Raw genomic sequence first — 12623 nt, 5'->3', positions numbered from 1 at the left:
TGATGTCTCTCAGTGCTAGATTTAGCATTTGGATCTTTGATTTAACGGAAAGATACATTAAAAACTGATACAGTCAGACAGCTCCCTATGGGGTAGACATCTATGTAGGCTTTTACGTCACAGTTATTTGAGTCAAGATTTGGCAGTAAATTATTTTACCCAAAAGTTGTTCTGGAACATGCCGTGCACTTCTCATAAGCGTGTAGTGCCTTTTCAGAGGAACCATTTCAGCTTCTCACACATGGCTCTTTACCCGTCTGTGTGTCTGGCACATACTGGTGTCCCTGGGCCACCTTCCCCACACCTTAGGGCTGTGGCACCTGTCAGATGTGCGTTGCAGGAGTGGATGTCTTCCCGGGTACTGGGAATTCCCACAGCTGTGGAGCCATTTGCATTTTAAACAAAGTTCAGTGTGATTGTGTTTTCGTCTTTTATGTTGACTTTCTGAAGATATTCCAGTAGCTGGCGTTTCCCTCAGGAATCCTTACTGAATCCATGGATTTCAAGTTACTATTATAACATATTACAGGACAATTAATTTGTAAGCACTGTTACCTGTCCTAGAAAGCAGATTCTGAGAGGAATTCTTTTATCCTTATAATTTAATGTATCGTGTAATGAAAACTAATCTATGTAGTTCAAATTCAGACATTAAAACAAGTTAAAGGGGTCAGTATATACAATAAATTTCCCTTTGCCAATTTACTCAGTTAATTTAGACATTGCCTTTTCACTTTAACTCATTAAAACTTTCTTGCCAAGTTTACTTATCTGTGTTAAGGGTACAATTAATATTATAATTTTTAATTATCCACTTGGTTTTATCAGAGCCAAAGTGTTTCCTTAAGTGTGAATATCAAAATAGAGCCTAAATTTTTTAAGAAAGTGAAGTGCTGCAATTTCACTAATTCCTTAACAGCACAAATATTCATGTATCTTTCTCCTTCCTGTTTATGCATCAATAGTTGTGCTGGTTTGTTTTATTTTATAACCTTAGCATAATATACTACTGAAAGCTATATTTTGTACTACTTAATTCTGTACCACTTATTCTGATTTATGGCATCATTTTGTTTCCAGCTCACTCCTTATCTTCAAAAGGCTTGATCCAAAACTCATCAAATTCAGAGGAATAGATCCCAGTGGGCTTTGGATTAGTCTAGTAGGGTGAAATTGTGGACTTCGCGAAGTTTGCATTACATGTGCAGATATGCAGTAGTGAGATTACTTGATAGATTTCTAATTCAGCTTCTTCTATTTAGGAGCAAGTTCTTGAGAATCCTGGCCATGCACTTGAAACTTAAGAGACCATTTTAGTTGCATATATTCATCCATTTTCTTACTATGACATTTGAGAATACATTTATTTGCCAGTTTGATTTTATCATCATTATGGAGGACTCATGTTTCTAATTTCTCCTGCAGGCTCTTGAATTGTTAATGTTAACTCCTACTGAACCCAACCTTGTTTTCTAACAGGGGGATACCATTCTGAACTTGATGTTGAGCTGTTAAAAATACGTTCTTCAGGAATGACAGGTTTACAAGTCATAATAAAGTAGAGCTCATCACAAAAGGATGGAAAAGCGTTAATGCAGATGACATCTGGTAAATAATATTACAATGTATTTATCTTGTTATTTCTTAGTTATAGATATACGGAGTGATAGATATAGAATTATGAAATTGATTTAAGGTCTTCAGTGCAGCAGAAGCTGTTTTGTCATCTTCAGTGCTCTTGCTTTTCTTTTTCACCTGACATTGTTAAATTGGAACAACCTGGACATATCCTCCATTATATACCAGCTAGAACATTCCTGGGTTTGCCATTAACTTGATAATTCCTAGTATTCTGGCCGGTTATGTATATAGATTGCTGCACACAAGATTCATTTTATTAAATAAATACAGAAGGAGTGTGCTAATATGAAATGATTGTAACAGATACTACTAGATAATCATGTATGCTACAAGCTACCTTAAAATGCATTTTTGATATATAGCTGTGCTGCCTGATACATAGCTATTGTGCAGCTGATTAGCTGTGGTGAGAAATTACTCATTCCCTTGTATTAACTACACTGTTTAACTACACTGTTTCCACCAATCAGTATGAAGTATGCCAACTTTGTTTAGCCTGTGCACTTGTGCAATGATGAACAAGTAATGCATAAAACAAACCCTCCTACCTAATCAAACATTCCTCAGAGATTTGAAAACAGAAACAAAGGGTAAATCCATTCATGGACTATAATAGTAAAACAAAATAAAGTTTGACATATGTATATGGAAACTATGAACACATGATGTGAATATTTTTTTTAAACAGCAACATGTTTGAATTATTAATAAATGCAAAAAATATGTTTTAACACAATATGGAACAATTGGAAGGATATATTTCTTTAGAATCACAAGGGTCAGGAAAGATCTCTATTGAATACAAACACTATACATTTTTTTCCCCTCTTGGTTTGCATTTTCGCCTTTTCAAATGTCTATCTGATCGTGAAACACTGCCATGGTTATAGTTGGGAGAAGTCTCCCCTTTTCATCCTTGAGCCTGCAGTACAATCTTCATTCTCTGAGTATATAATAAATGAAGTTTGTTAACTTTCATGGTGTGAAACCCATTTTTCTCTTCTTCTCCTAGGGTGTTAGGTGTTGAGGACAGCTGACGAGCAATTCTTTAGGGAGGACTGCACTGCTATCCAGGAAAGGGCTTACATTTAATTTTGTCTTATATCCTGGTTGCCAGGTTATTTGATTTTAAGATAATTGATGGATCTCTTTATGGGTATATTTTTTCTTAGTCATCAAGAAAGCTCAAAATATTTGATAAGAGCGATTTTATTGGAGAGTAGTAAATATCGACAGAATGAGATACTAGAAAGTTTTAAGGATTTTGGGCTTTTTTTGGACTTGTTTTCTCTTTATCTTAAGATTTGAGCAAACGCAGTGCTTGCAGATTTGATGGGGACTGTGACGAGAGACCACTCTAGTCATTCTCATTGGTGACTGCACATTCGTTAGGGGCCTCCATTCTGTCCTTCTCTACAATTCTTATTGACTTTGGTGGCTGCTGTGTGAACAGACAATGCACAAAATACTCATCAGTGTCAATGCCACATATAAATAAAATCCTAAACTGAAGCCATCATAAGCAAGTTGAAGTAAAGGCAATGGAGACTTCAGCATTGAGCCCTTAGAGGAAACAATGTGTGTGAATGACGATGCCAGCTTTAACTTTGAATTCCCAGTTGCTCATTGGCTTGTACCCCAACTTTAACATTAATCAGAAGCTTTTCTGCATTTCAGCTCCTCATTTACAAAAAAATCTTTGCTGAAAGGTTATATAAAACTCATTATTTACCTGAGTGACCAGAAAGGCTCTCAAAGTGCCATTCCAAGCTCTCGGGTGAATGCTTATTTATAGTTTTTTAATAGGCATTCATTACCTGATGGATTGGAAAGAGTCTTTTTGAACCAGTTCCCGTCTATTGGTTAAATACAGATTGATAACTTTTTTTTAAAAAGCTTATTATTAACCAGATAAGCTCATCACCTTCGGATTTCTGGAGTGGTGATTAGTTTTAGCTTTCAATGGTTTATTCAAAATTTTCACTAGTGTAACTTAAGTTTTGGCCAGTGGGCCATATTCTGGAAATGAATTACAGTATGCAAGGCTTGCAAAACCCAGACTGCAGAAGTAACATGAGCCCATTTTCACAGGGGCATACCTCCAATCAGTGTTGCTGCTCATATATTGGCTAGTCCAAGCACAGGGCATAGAGGAGGTAAAAGGGTGCAGCACATTTTAAAATGCCTGTGAGCTTGGTTGGAAACACAGTGTTAGGTATATTTTGATGCCTAAAAAGACATAACAAGTCCTATTCACACCTTTGTGCAATTTGCACAGTCTTTGAGCTTCACTGATTTTGCTTGGTGTATCACTCTGCTTTTGAAGATTTCCTTCTAGCTTAAATTACTGTGGAAACAGGAAAAAAACTTGCATTTTTTACAAATGCAGTTTGGCAGTGTGGGCTCAGAAGCCCCATGCAAACTACCTTTATGGGGACGGCAGGTTACCCCATGCTGTGGCTCCCATTTTTTTGTGGATTCTATCCCATCTCAGCCATTCCTCCCTCCTTAGTGCTATAGGCAATGCTTCCTTGGCACGCCTCCAGCAAGCGGGCAGCTCCGGCTCCTCACCCACCTCTGCAGCTGTTAGCACATCTGTAGGATTTCAGAATGACAAGTCCTGGCTAAAGAGGTGTAAAACAACATGGCCATACATGATCATGCCTTGTGATCCTTGAGGGCTCTTCCAGTTTGTAACTTGTATCTTAAAATGACACTCGTAAATAGCATCAGTTGAAGCTTGAATCCAACATAAAGAGGAAATGGAATAATAAGAAAAAAAGCCCTAAACCCGCAATGTTCCTGGAGGTCAACAACCTGAGTAGGTTGTTTGAATTCTCTGTGGCTTTCATAAAATTTTTATCAAACTAGAAAATTAGGGGCCTTGTTTTGCTTGTTTTGGTTATTGCTGATTTGTAGGACATAAGAATACCTAAGTTTTTGCTTTCATCCCTTTTGCTTCCCAGTTTCTCTTCCACCATTTAATTTTTAACTTGGAAGTTGCTATCCTGTTGATACTTTTTCTTCTCCGTGGGGTAAATATATGTAGCTAGAAGGAGTGGCGAATGCTCAACTATTTAAAGTATTACCTTTTGGGAAACCAGTTTTGCACTTGGTTAAGAAATCCTTAAATTTCTGTTTAAAATTATATAAGCAGAAATAATTATACTCTTTGCCTCCCTCTGCTGGCTGTGCAGACAGAGTTAATTGGTTTCATGTTGTGCGACCCTCTCATTCTAAACTAGTATGTTGATTATAGCAGTCTTCATTTCAAGGATGGATAGAAACAGGTGGGGAAACAGCTATATATGAACAGAATTATGGAAGCAGAGGAAATTTCGAAAGAAACAAGACGTCTTTATTTTTGAGGCTTTAAATTATTAGAAACATGTTTGTTATTAAAGGTGGTCCCTTTAACCTCTCCTGAACTCATATTCTGGACTGGTTTAGGTGAGGACAGGAGAGTCGTACGCAATTTCTTTGAAGAAAGGCCAGGTGCTGAGGTATAGCAACAATATTTTGGCAGGAAAATGGCAAATCAAATCCAACTGTCCAAGAGGGCTGGATATGAGCAGAGCTGAACAAATCTTTGTGTGTACACACATCATTCAGGTGCTTTGCATTACACAGAGAGCTCTCCACTTCATCAGGTTTCAGATGTTCTGCTCGGCACTGGTGTCACTCTGTATTGATGTATATTTTTCACATACATATCATAGCCAGTGCAGTCCTTTGTCCTGCTCCCGGAGCATCTGCAGCTCTCCAGGGATGTTGCCTAAATCACTTTCAAGTGTCCAGTCTCCTGTGAGGATGTGAGATAGTCCTCTCTGCTTTCTTAGCAGTCTCAGAAAGTGACCCTGCAAGAGAACCTGCCCTCTCCGTCCTGGCCAGCTGAGGCCAGAGGAGATGCCACGCTGCCCCTGGAGCCTCCCCGATGGCAAAACTAGGGGACAGAGAAGGCAGGGCAGTGCCTTCTTCATGGAAATTATTTTTCATGCTCTTGAGCATCGTTTTTTGTAGGTGTTTTTGGTCCTGTGCCAGTGTATCTGGACATCTACCGCAGCCCTCTCAAGGGGCAGGTGCAGCGGTAGAGCTCATGGCCAAGTGGGCAAAACCAGCAAAAAGAGAGGCGTATGCTTCTCATTAACGCTAGTCAGGGGATAAGAAAAAAACCTGAGACGTAGGTATTATTTGGAATTGATAAGAACAACTCTTGGAGGCAAAGCAACAATGCTGAATCTCCACTCCAGCTTTTCTCTGGGTGAACGTACCACGACATGCTCACTTGGGCCATGCTGAACCCCTCGCACCCCCTGGCTCCATTCCCTGTGGTCTCCCTGCCCACCTGGGACCCTCTTGGCTTCGTGTGCCCCAACTTCCCCAGGCATGGCCATGCTGGAGCCTGTGGAGACAGGGGAGATGGAGGAAAGCCCATGGGCTGCTATGGCTTGAACTGAATAGCTGATGTTTGTGGTAAGGGTGCAACAACCCACTGGACATAAATTGTGGCTTTTCAGACATGCATAGCAGCAGCAGCTAATAAGAGCTCTAGGATTATTACTGTTTTTAGGGAGAGCCTGTTATATATCCCCCCGGGGGGTGTCCCTGGAGGTGTCCCTGCACCCTGGAGGTGCCACCCTGGAGGTGGCAGCAGAAGGCGAGGGGCCTCAAGCATGTTGTCATGGCTGTGCCACCATTTTCTCTGCCCTGACCCCAAGTCTCAGTCCTCTCCAGCAGGGTGGTGGCAGTGTTTCTTGGCTGCCATGACCGTGGGGTGCTGCTGATGGGGACAGCCCTGGCACTGGCCTGGCCCACTGGGGACAGCGCTGCCAATGTGGCAGCTGCTGAGGTAAGGGGAGAGGCGCCACCTTTGAGGCCGCCTCACAGCACAGCCTGTGTGCTGGCCCACTGGAGAGGGATGACTTTGCTCGCTGAAATGTCTGGGAAAACCTCCCCAAAAGTGGCTCATGGTCTGCCAGGGATCTCTGATCCTTAAAATCCTCCCCAAAATATCCCAGACTTTCTTCAGCCCAAGTCATCAAACTGATGGAGGCATGATACTTCTGTCCAGACACTGGCGCCTACTGAAGGAGCTGTACATGAGGCAATATTATAGTTCAGCAAATGATAAATACCTTGCAGCATTCGTTGCTGTTGGCACCCACAAAGCGTGAGGTATTTCCCACCTGGGAGCAGCCCCAGGCCTGCATGCAGAGTGCTCTGTCACAGGTAAGCAGTGTGCCTCGCAGTCCGGCCAAGGTAAAGCCAGATGGTGAAGGTAGCACTGGTGTAATGGCCTTAATTACTGTAATTCGGGGCTTGAATTGCAAAACCATAGTTTAAAAGGTAAGACATAAACATTTTCAGCATATCCTTAAAATTTAGCTGTTTGCTTTAGGTGTTAATTTGCAGATTTTCTGATAGCACGACAGTTTAAACGTGGCGATGATCATGGAGGCAATGGGGAGGGCAGTCAGGGCTACCTGCAGCAGGCAGCGGGCAAGGCTATGTGCAACCAGCAGAGGAAAGGGAGTACTGGGATGGAACCCCTCAAAGCAACTGGTGGGGAATATTGGTGTTCATCAATAAGGGAAAGTGTCCTGAGTGATGGGGTGAGCTACGAGATTATTACCATTAGAAGGCTGGAGTTTGCTGCGATCTTTGGGATCAGAATGGAAAGAAATGGGAGAAGTTTAAGGAAAGTGGTGAAAAGTGGTATATAGGTTAGATTAGTTGAGTAAGAAGAAATGCTTACCCAAAAACCTTCCTGAGTCTTATCTCAGAGATAAGGTCTCACCATCTCTTTTAAATAGCTCCTGAAGAGCTCCCACAGCCTGAGAACAGGTTATATGTGAATTAAGAGCTAAGTCAGTGCTAATGCACTTTAAAGGTGAAATTCAGCTATTATTTTGGATATTTTACCAGCTCTTTCTCCTTTTGGTGAATCATAATTTCTATTGATTACATCTAGGAAAATAGACAAGCTATACCAATCCCACAGAAATTTAAGTGCTAAAGTTTAAATCCTGGAGCAACAGTTGTCTCCTGATCTTCTGTCCTTGTACTGAGACTTACTGCACCTTTCACTCTTGCTCTTTTGGAGGATATCTGAGCCCCTGTTGTGCTGAATGGGAGACGGTCACAGAGGTATGTCTCACATGGGGTTATAAAAGCTGTGTCTTTATTCTGGAAGCAGAATTTGCTCGATTCCACTAGGTGGATCTATTGAGAACATTGTTCACTATTTAATGTAAAAAATGTCTTTCGCTTTGGGGAAAAAAAAGGAACTTTTCTTTTTTTCCACTTTAGCCTGCTTCTTATGTTCTATAGAAATACAAAGGTGATCACTTTTGTCCTTAGAAAGCTCTAAAGCCATGTACCAGTCTGTCAGTTTCAATAATAGTTTGAAGGACCTTTTCTCTTCATTCCAGTTTTGCCCTTGTGTCAAGGAAAAGGGAAAGGGTCAGAGTTTCCAGCACTGTGAGAGGGAGGTGTGCCTCCACACTGGCCCTGCTTTAGATGCTGGTTCCATTGCACATCTTCCTGCTGCCCATTTTGTACTTTGTTTTTGATCCTTTCTTGGTGGCTGTGTTTTGATGAATTGTTGCAATGACTTGTCATAAAAAGTGGCCAATAGAGATTCCTGGCCTTAGTATATGGTTTTAGTTGAACCATGCAACTTGTTTGCAGCATCAGGCTCAGTGATAGTTGACTGCTGTACTGAGGATGCAGATTTATCTCCTAAAAACCCTCATTTTTTACAAATTCAGATTACCTCTACCACCAAATCCCTGGGATGATTGTATATACAATCTTTGCTGATCAAATCTATTCAGAGATATTTATTTTGGCTATGGTCCCTGGGGAATAGACAGCTTATTCTCAAATGGGTTCTGTCTCTGGTCTGTTTGAAAAGCTGGGATCTCAGAGTCCTTTTTCCGGGAAGCTTTCTTACACCATCTGTATGACTGGGAAAACCTCCATCCACCTTGTCAGTTTGCTGGGGTTCAGCCCAGGAAACCCCCATGTTTGTAATAGGCATTTTGGAAGGGGTTTCCCTTTTTCCCGTGAAAGTGTTTTATTTATGTCTTCTTGAACCATGCTTCAGCGACTTTCTTGCTGGATGACTTGTGTTTTCACTGGCTCAGACTGCCATGTAGATCGCACCACCTGTTCCAGAGTTTGCTGAAACATTTACTGTAAGTTTTCTGAAATTCCTTATTTAAAGTCCCTGCTATTAGATGATTCCTTTTATGTGCTTTTCCTTATCAATATTAAAGACCTGATGTTCTGCTCTTCCTCGGAAAAGAGACCCCCTCCTAAAGGCATTAAGCTTTCAATGGGCTTCTGCAGCCTTTGTTAAAAGAATGCCCAGTTGCTTATCACCTCTCTGTAGGAAGGAAATGCTGATCACACTTTTTAAGAACAAAGGCAGGATTATTCCTCAGTCTTTCCTCATAAAGCAAACAACTTATAAATATTTAAATATATAAAGCTAATGTTTCTCCCCCTCCCATTGTGTAAATTACTGTATGACCACTTGTCTTTTGCTACTTTCCTTTGTAAAGCTTCATAAAATACTACTCCAACCTAGGCTTTTCCTTGGACTCATCAAATTTGTGGGATTTGGGATTTTGTTCCCTCTTATTTATGTCTGTCTGAAGTGAGAACTTCCAAAAGGCTATCATTCCACAAAGGTAGGAATTACAGGGAAAGGTAATATTGCCTGGCCAAAGAACTCAGCTCTCATTTCCTCTCATCCTAATTTTTGAGGTGTGACAAGTCTGTAGCTGATAACTTCCAGTCCCTGAGAAGATGCCCACTATGCTCTAAGACAGTGCAAGAACCTTGCAGAGTGAGGCAAACAACATACATCTCTCCTGCTCTTTCCCTCTCTTCTCTGTAGTGTTTCTGCCTAGTTTTAAAGCAATGGTGTATTCCTGCCCACTCATGGGGGAGATAAAGAAGGGGGGTAAAATCAACCAAAGCAATTGGAGAAATAGCTGGGGACAGTTCAGAGGATAGGAAGGCTTTGAAGAGAAACCACCTTTCTCTGGATGCAAGAGGAGGAGAAAGGAACAGCACTGAAAAGATGGGAAGGAATAGGATGATGTTGGGAACGTTATGAATTCTGAGAGAGGTTGGAGCAACATCTCCCTGAGCTCTCATCTAAGATCTTCTGAATCCCATATAACCAGTATATATTGCTTAGATACTGGAGCCTGTCACTGAGTCAATAAAATTTGGAGGTCTCCTGTCTTTAGCATGTACTTAGCTCATGGACGTGCATTATCTCTTCACGGTGCATTTTGGGAAGGTTTGGCCATCCCAGTCCAAATAATCATGTCTGTGAAGCCCTGGGGAAAAGAGATTTGATCAGTCTTGTTAACAGCATCCTCCCCTGACAGCACCATTGCCTGCCTGTAGCAGCCCACTCTTCCAGATTTTGAGAAGTCTTTGGCTGACATTTTCTTCTTGTAGAGCTGAGTTGGATGGTCATCTGGACCATCCAACTGACTGTGAAAAAAATATAGAATTGACTAGACATTCTTCAGTGATGGACCACAGCCCTGCCCTCAGTTTAGCAAGGGTTTAGTACTTAATTTCAACTTCGTGGAAGACAGTTCTTAATCTCTGTCCACTTGAAAGTTTCTGGAGGGAAATTCCTGTTCCCTCCTGAATAGAGAGGGGAGGATAAATACTTTAATTTTTGCAAGGCTCAGAGCCAGAGCCCTCATGCTCGTGCTTGTTTTCACTCCATTCGTTGTCATTAAATGAGCATCATGCACTTACGCCAGAGGAACAGGAAATCCCAGTTAGATGTCTAAAGCTCTTCTGCTGTCAGTTGCTGTTTCACCTATCTCTAGTCAATATTCTTATCGTTGTCTCAGGAAAAAGGACCATGGGGTTTTCCTGAGCTCTCATTCTTCTGTAACTCTTTGTGCGGTTCTCAGAAATCTCCTGCTCACCAGTGACTCCAGGTGCTTGATTTGGCCCCTGGCTCTGAAGCGCCATCGCCTCCGAGGTGGTTTGTACTTTGAAGCCCTAGGTCATGGAAATCATAAGGTGAAATCTGATATTTTAAAAAAAAAAAAAAAGGTATAGCTCATTCTTTTATGAGACTGCTAATAATGTTCAGCCTTGACAGGGTTAAAAGGCAACATCCATTTCCCCATTATCTTGTTTAAAAAGTGCCTTTTTTAAAGTCCATATGGCGACTTCCTTTCGACCTGCTTTCCCATCCTCGTCTCTTTGTCAGGGCTGTCACTTATAAAGAATCACTTGACTTACAATAACAAGTTCAAAAGAAGACAGAATATAATCAGTTGATCCACGAAGAATTGAAATAAAGAACACCCCCACTGCTCCAGTTATCATTCCCATAGAGATAGTGATATTATTGATGTGATTGCTATGCTAATTTCTATAGAAAAAACTTGTATTTTGGAATTTGTTCAAAGAGAATTTCAGACACATCAAATTGGAAAATGCAGAGTGAATTCCTAAACTTTTTCGTATAGGCATGGGAATCTTTTTTTTTTTTTTTTTTTTTTTTAAAAACATTGAATAGCTCTGAACAACTATTTATAAACTTCACTTAAAAATCAATTGGCAAAATCTTGCTAATTTGTAAGTTCTTATAGAAAGTTAATTTACTGCAGTTCCAGAAAAAAAAAAAAAAAAGTCCTATTGCACCTTTAGGGTCATTAATATCACCCCCCTAACCTGCAGATGTGGGATCGGATCACGGAGTCCAGAAAGAGAGGTTAGGGATTATAAAAGATGGGTACATTTAAGTCCAGTGTTTAGGAAGAGCTAAATTAACCTATACCTCTTCCTCTGCAATTCCATAGTCCCTGTGGGAATTGCCACAAACATAAACTTTTTTTTTTTTTTCTTGGACTCTTATTTTAACTAGAAGGTTTCAGCTTGTGATGTTATGCTTTTTATGTAGTAAACTGATTTAAAATGTATGCCAGTCATCTTCAGGGAACTCATTTCAGTCAAGATGAAACTAGTCTTACCTGAATCAATGTTTTAAGTGTCCCTGTGGCTCGGCATTTTGAATAATCAATCTGTCTCCATCGCTTCTTAATCATGCGCATCACAGTCTTTTTTATTTGTCAACCCTTTCGGATCCTGGCTTTTTGTTATTAACATGCCCCTAATGTCACATGCAAGCCTTTTCTTTAAAACAAGCTGCTCATTGGTGTATTTTGATACTTTTTATTATTACTAAATCTTTTTTCCCATAATTACACCACAATCATTATATAATCCCATAACAAAGAGTCTATTGAGGCACCATGCTTTTGTCAACTATGGGACACAGAATCCATAATTGCATTATTCAGCTTCCCCCCCCCCACCCCCCCCTCCCTTTCTGCTTTGTAGAAACACAACCTATTTCACCAGTCACATTTGCACCTTGTTTGCTTGGTTATATATTATTTACTAAATCGTTGCCCTGCGGATAAACCTTGTAAAGTTGCTTTAAAAAAGTTATTTGTTTGATAATTAAGTCCTGAAAACCCATCGTTTAATGATTATTCCGAACCCATAAGGCAGAGAACCTCCATGACGTTTTTCTCTAAGTTTAATTACCGTATGCTAATTTCCTTGCCTACTACGTGATTAATTAAAATCATATTTTCATAATCATTTGGCACTAGTATTGTTTTAGAATTATCATGATCCCCTAAATAGTGTATGTAAATAAAGTCGGCTCTAATGGAAAGAATCAAAATGCAACGCTGAGGACCTTTATGTGTTTGTATGCATGCGATTGGCAACATAACTGGCTTATTTACATTAAATACGCCACAAGGTTACAGTGCAGATCAACGTCACTTTATCGCTGATTACTTCTCTTAAACGCCGGAGCGGTGACTGATGCTCCGGTCCCCCCTGTCCACCAAGGTTTCCCCGGGAGTTTTTTTTTTTCCAGGAGCAGCAGACTTTGCATAGTTTCGGGAGCAGGT

General features: G+C 40.6%; 1 protein-coding gene across 3 annotated transcripts in view; it reads left to right on the top strand.

Moving 5' to 3' along the window:
• Positions 1-12574: 12574 nt before the first annotated feature.
• ZNF536 (zinc finger protein 536) overlaps positions 12575-12623 on the top strand; it is a 366566-nt gene continuing 366517 nt past the window's right edge. For all 3 annotated transcript variants that reach the window (XM_014942470.1, XM_014942473.1, XM_014942474.1), the window contains exon 1: positions 12575-12621. The gene's annotated coding sequence lies outside the window, so the exon portion shown is untranslated. The remainder of the gene's footprint in view (positions 12622-12623) is intronic.

This window comes from Calidris pugnax, unplaced genomic scaffold (assembly GCF_001431845.1).
Source record: "Calidris pugnax isolate Ruff unplaced genomic scaffold, ASM143184v1 scaffold28, whole genome shotgun sequence".
Taxonomy (NCBI): Eukaryota; Metazoa; Chordata; class Aves; order Charadriiformes; family Scolopacidae; genus Calidris; species Calidris pugnax.
Note: the sequence above shows the minus strand (reverse complement) of the source record. Positions and strands in the feature narration are given on the sequence as shown.